Raw genomic sequence first — 6,420 nt, 5'->3', positions numbered from 1 at the left:
AAGTTTAAGTCACAAGCATTACCATTGGAAATGCGCAAAATTTAAATAGAAACTGGTAATGGAAACACTTGACTTTCGAAAAAACACTCAAATATTGCTCAGAAGTTTTGATGCTTTCATGATTAGGAATTTCAGCCGTTTCAGAATTGAAATGTGTCGCAAAAGCGCCATGGAAACACTTTTTCTGCAATTACATGTCACACAACGTGACGTACCTGGTCACATGACCACTGCTCTCTGAGAAAACATGATGCGGTACGTGTGGACAGCAGAGGAGACCGGGACAGTTTTTAGCATTATACTTTAAAATGATTACTGCAACATTAGACAAGAAACAACAAAGGAAAACAGAGTGTTATAAAGAGGTTTGGAGAGTCTGACTTTCTGCAGTGAAGTCTCGCGGGATGAGATTTCACGGGAGCTACGAGGCTCCAGCCCAAAACAACGTTGAATGGAAACGCGTTCAAAGCACAATTATACTTTGTCGACATTTAGAAATATACTGTTTATTTTGCAAAAATCTGTAATGGAAACACAGTTATATTTCCATACTTTATGTCTTTATCTGTGTTAAAAGAGGTGATAAGGAGAGCCAGCAGCAGCTTTAAGGATAATCTTTGTGGTTTCTTTTTGCACAGTGTTAGATAACAAAGTAAAATGCATCAAAGTCTATCTGTGATCAACTATTTATAAAGAACAAATATTGCAGAATGAAGTACTAGAACATCTACTTATAGTATCAGTACTTAGTTTCCCTACAGCCTTGATGTAGTTGAGTAGAAAGTCCAGTATTTGTTGTTAAAGTTTCAACCTAAAGTATGGCTACAGCACTTAAACATCATCTCCATTACAGTCTTCAGGATCATTACTGTCCACAACTGTATGAAGCTTTTTGAAGACCTTCCCATCTTGCTGGTTTCTCCACTTCAGGGTGACTTTTCTCTCTACTTTCGACTTCAGTCTTTCTTCAAGCTGGAAAACAGTTTGTCTGAGATTGTTACACAATTCAAAATCATTTCACACACAACTTTAGGGTTCAAATGTTTTCCTTTAGAGTTGAGTTAAGAACATTAGTTTGTTGCTCATTTCCTGAGGTCTGTCAGCCTTTTTCTGCCTCCTTCAGTCATTCAGAATGATTTCTGCTCTGTATTTTCTAACAACTTTAGACACAAAATCACTGAATGACTCTGGATGAACATGATTTAAACTTCTAGGTTTTTTTGGAAAAATTTACGAGATACTTTTCCCGTTGTTTTGTTACTTGTGATGAGTTACATGAAAAGGTTAGCAAAAACCAAAAGAAATTGGCCTCACAAAGTGTTTTATTCTTCCACAAGTCAGATCATAAAACACTGAGACTATAACACAGCTGAAAATCCAACACTTTTAAAGTGCCTTGAACTTGACACCTCTTCTGTTATTTCATTGGCTGGCCTAATACCTACTCAGCACCTCTAATGATCTGTTCAGCCCCCTGCATTGGGCGATTTGTGAACTTTTGACGCAATCACAGAGAGGTAACTGAGTTGAAACCCTTAAGGTGGCTTGTTTTAACAATGGCCACGGTTACATGATTTTATTTTATTTTTATTTATTCAGTTTATTTCCGACGTGGATGCATTCAGAGAAGTTTTGTTATTCTTTTTTTTTCTTTTTTTTTGTACATGCCGAAAAAGGAGACGAGAGAAGCAGTTTTCTTATCTAAGTCCCGTCCCCTGTTTTGAACACAGAAAATTTACATCAAAGCTTGTCTCTCTGGTCAAACAGTTGTTCTGAACACATATTCATTTTTTTTGTTTTTTTTTTTTATGTAGGATTTATTCTCATCTGTAGTCAGTGTTGTCTTTTTTCATTCCTCCTCTCCTTCGTTGCTCGTGTCGTCCTTGTTCCCTGCAGATTTCATTCCCCGACGTTGTTTGCATTCCTCCATTTCAAAATAAGATGTGATGTGTTGATCTCGTATTCGCGTAAGAATGTGTTCCGTGTTTTTTCTTTATATCTAGTCAAGTTTGCAGCTTGTTTTGTCTGCATCAAGGTTATTCCAGCTGTTAATAGCTCTATTTACAGTGCTGTGTTTTCCAATGTTAGATTTAACCCTTTATTGTATAAACACATTACTATGTCTTAGGACATAAGCAGTTTGTTTGTATATGAAACGTTTTTGTATTTGATATGGGAGTGTTTTAAGTGAGGCCCTAAATGTGAGAATTTGTGTGTTGTAGTGTATTATTTCTTGCAGTTTTAGGTATTTGGCCTTTTCAAATAGTTCGTTTGTGTGTGTGTTGTGTGGTGCTTTATATCAAATTCTAATTGCTTTTTTTTAAAGTTTAAATAAAGGATCAAGATACGTTTTGTAGGTGTTTCCCCAGATTTCTGAGCAGTAATTTAAATGTGACCCAATAAGGGAAGAATAGATTGTCTTCGGTGATTTGGTATGTAGTATTTGTTGTAATTTCCATAGGATGTAGCTGCTTTTGGCAACTTTGTTTTTAACTACTTGTATGTGCTTTTTCCAAGTCAGTTTCTCATCTATCCACACTCCTAGTGCTCTATAATCTTTTACTTGTTCAATTATGTCTGTGTCTATTTTCAGTCTAATGTTTTCTGTTATTTTTTATTTCCAAAACTGATGAATTTTGGTTTGCTGACGTTTAGGGCCAGTTTATTTACATTGAGCCATGTTTGGATTTTTGATAGTTCCTCAAACATCGTTTCTATTAGAGTTTTAATGTCTTTACCTGAGCATATGATGGTTGTGTCGTCTGCAAACAGCGTTAGTTTAAGGTAATTTGAGACTTTGAAAATGTCATTTATATATAGAATGAACAGTTTTGGCCCGAAAATCCAAAACTGTGGCACACCACATTGTATGGTTTGGCATATTGTTATGTTTTGTTTAAAGTCAATATATTGTCTCCTATTTCTCATATAACTTTTAATCCAGTTTAGGACGTTGTGCCTAATGCCGTAGTTTTGAAGTTTTTCTTCCAGAATGTCATGTGATGTTCTGCTTTGTGTTTACATGGAAATAGTAATTCCGAATTGAGGTTTACATGGAAAACATGTTTAATCGCCTTTTTTCAATTCTGCTTCAGGCCTGTGGTTTGGGAAGGCTTCTGACTGGACAGGGGGCGAACATAACGTATTCACGTCTACCGGAAAAAAATAAAAACAAACCCTTTCTTTTCGGCTACAACAGAGAAAGACCACTTAATAGCTACTATTTTCACTTTTATTTTGACTGTTTTGAAGCAACAGCTTGACAATAACACACTGTTTTACTTTCGTTAGCTGAGCAGGAGAAGTGAGATAGAATACCAGAGAATAGAGGCAGAAGACCATACTGTAGCCAATCAAAGCCAGGAGTTTGTGCAATGGCTGCTCTACCTCCACTCTACAGGATTTTGAGTAGAAGGAGAACTTTCAATGACCCGCACAACATTTGTGAAGCTATGTGGCCTGATGCAGTGCTTCATGTTGCCCAATGAAGCCTGTGTATTTTTCTCTGTGTGTGTGTGTGTGTGTGTGTGTGTGTGTCTGTGTGTGTAATATGTTCGTCCATCCACTTTTTTCATTATATCCATATTTTCTAAGGCTCTTAAATAATCTCGGCTCAAGTCCAACAGTTGCTTCGGGCGTCGTCAGCACATCATCGTGACAGGATGAGCATGGCAGAACGACCAGTAGTTATTTAAAGCGGAACAAAACGTATACAAGATCGATTTCAGATTGGTGTCATTAAGCTATAATGGTCACCTTTGCCAGCCCTCACATGAAGACATGATCTGTCTGATTCAAGCCTTGTGTTATTATAAAAAACCTTAAAATTGGCCTTTGAAAGTTTGGGATTCACCTTTTTGAGGAGGTCCTTTTTCACTGCTGGGTCATTGAGGTCCAAGGCAGAATTCCCAGAAGTTATCTTAAGCTGCAGTCTATATGCTGCTCATCAGAAAAAAGAAAAAGCTTTAATTAGTGTTCGTAGTAATGCCATTAATTGTAATGCTGTAATTTAACAACATTTATATTGTTAAAATACAAACAAATCGGAATATATTGGCCTGCATCTAAAATGTCTATCATGATATATAGTTTTTATTGGATTTATTGAGTTTTTTAAATCTTTTTTTTGTTATTATTATTATTATTTGTATTCAGTTGTAGAGCATTCTAAATTTAAAGGTTGACATCTCCATAATCCATTGGTTAATAATGAATGGGCCAGTTTTTTCTCATACCTGTTGCTGATTAATGTTTTCTGTTAGAGTAATATCACATGATCAAGTCTTTTCTAATAATCCTCACTACAAAATAAGTAATAACAGTGGGTACAATCAATATCATCCAATATGCAAGGTTACAATCAGTGTTAATTATGACAGCAAATGTTTTATTTAGTTTTATTTATAGTCTTTGGGCTAAAATGCAGCATAGTTTCAGTCAAAATGAAGTTATCAGGATTATTTTAGATGTAGTTTTAGTCAATAAATGATATTAAGATTTTAGTCGACTAAATCTGTTACAGAAATAATAGACCTAAATATAAAGCTTAGGAGTTTAAACATTTTTTCAAGTTTCAGTTGTCATTGATCAACCTGATTTAATGTTTTTAAATTCAATGACGTATTTGATGTGATCAATGCGTAAAATCATATAATCACATGAGTTCTGATTGGATTTCATTCCATGTGATGAAATTATAGTTACATTTTTATAAACTAACAAAAATATTGATACATTTTAATGTAGTTTTTGTTCACATGTATTTATTTTAGTTAGCCATAGTCTAGTTTTTGACATTTGGGCGACCGGGGCTCAGGTAGTAGAGGGGTCGGCTTCTGATTGAGAGGTTGAAGGTTCGATTCCAGTCTCACAAAGTGTCCTTGGGCAAGAACTGAACCCTAAGTTGCTCCCAGTGGTCGACTAGTGCCTTGCATAGCAGCTCAGTCCTATTGGTGTGTGAATGGGTGAATTCCCTGATAATGTGAAGCGCTTTGAGACTACTCCAGAGTGGTGATAAAGCGCTATATTAATCAAGTCCATTTACCATTGTCATTTTAAAAAATGTAGTCGACAAAAACTATGATTAAAACTTTAGTTGTATCATACAAGAAGTAAATAGTTGTATCAGTTGTACACCTATCTTCTGTGTTTGTTTTGCAATTATTTATATCTAGTTTTATAAGTGGCACAATCTGTGTCGAGAAGGTTTTAGGTTCAAACCCTATTAGTTTTCTATTTTCTATGAGTTTCCATTTTGTCAGTGAGCCTGGTTTTAGTTAGTTTTCAGTTATTTTTTTGGTATTTAGTTGGTTGTCTGTGTGTGTGGTTCATGTCTGTGTGTTTCCACACACCCTGTTTTGTTAAGTAGACTGTGTTTGCGTTGAGTCCCTTGTGTTTCCACCCAGGTGGGCCATGTGTACTGATTGTCTTCCCTCACCAATTAAAGAAGTGTTTGCACTCGGCATGTTTACTGCATTGTGATTGGATTGTCATCAATGTCAATTAGTCAGTTATTTAGGTAGCTTTAGTTTCTACTTTTCCTTATGTTTGCTTTGTAATTTGAATAGTTTTGGTTTTATTAATAAAAGGACTTTTGTTTAGACACCACTTCCTCTTTTATATCCACGTCTAGATTGTCCAACATCTTCCCAATAATAGTTCCTCCTTTTCACTAATAGTGTTTTGGATTAGGATAAAAACTGTTAGGCAGTATTTGCCTAATTTATGAAACACTTTCCCAGTTTCATTTAATGATTGTCATTATCCCACTAACCATGAGGTATACTGTAGCAGACAAATGGCAGTTTTTCTTCACAGGATAAAAACTTCCATTTTCCCCCCTTGGTTGATGAGGTCACAGCACAGATAACTTTCATGGAGTTGAGCATATTAACAACACTGTCCCAGTTGCTGAAGGTGAAGTTGCTTCCATCAGACCAGAAAAAGTTTGGAGCTCTGTGTACCCCAATCCATACCAATGAGCCCCCTGTCTCACTGTAAATCTTTTCCACCACTTTGTTTTTTGTCTCAGTCACCAGGTCCACATAATTTTCTCGACAGTATTTCTGTGCAACTGGCCAAGTTTCATAAGAATTCACAAAAAAAAACCTCGGGATCCAGCTTTGACCCTGTTGAGACAATCATTAGGGTTTTAGAGAGGAGTATTCTTACACTATGATTATATTTTATAGAAATGAAGATTTGATTTTTCATATTCTCACCATTGTAACAAACAAAACGCCACTTAGATGAACAACTAACATCAATCCATACATTTCCTATTACAACACAAAATTCTTTTGCTGCATAAAAGTCAGGTTGACCATGTTTCCAGTTACTATAGTTAGCACCGACTCCTGAGAATCCATCTGACCATCTCCAGTCGATTGTGCTGTACAGACCCATCCAGACCTCTGAGCT

The 6,420-nt window shown here is 35.9% G+C and overlaps 1 long non-coding RNA gene across 1 annotated transcript; it reads right to left on the bottom strand.

The window, feature by feature from the left end:
- Positions 1-862: 862 nt before the first annotated feature.
- LOC114480877 (uncharacterized) lies at positions 863-5,897 on the bottom strand. The gene is made up of 3 exons (XR_003676174.1): positions 5,774-5,897; positions 3,854-3,939; positions 863-972 (listed from the first exon to the last, which is right to left on the bottom strand). It is a non-coding gene; the product is annotated as an uncharacterized LOC114480877 (long non-coding RNA).
- Between the last annotated feature and the right edge of the window lie 523 nt (positions 5,898-6,420).

The sequence above is a fragment of the Gouania willdenowi genome, chromosome 18 (assembly GCF_900634775.1).
Source record: "Gouania willdenowi chromosome 18, fGouWil2.1, whole genome shotgun sequence".
NCBI classification, from domain to species: domain Eukaryota; kingdom Metazoa; phylum Chordata; class Actinopteri; order Blenniiformes; family Gobiesocidae; genus Gouania; species Gouania willdenowi.
The sequence above is the reverse complement of the archived record's forward strand: the minus strand, read 5'-3'. Positions and strand labels throughout refer to the sequence as shown.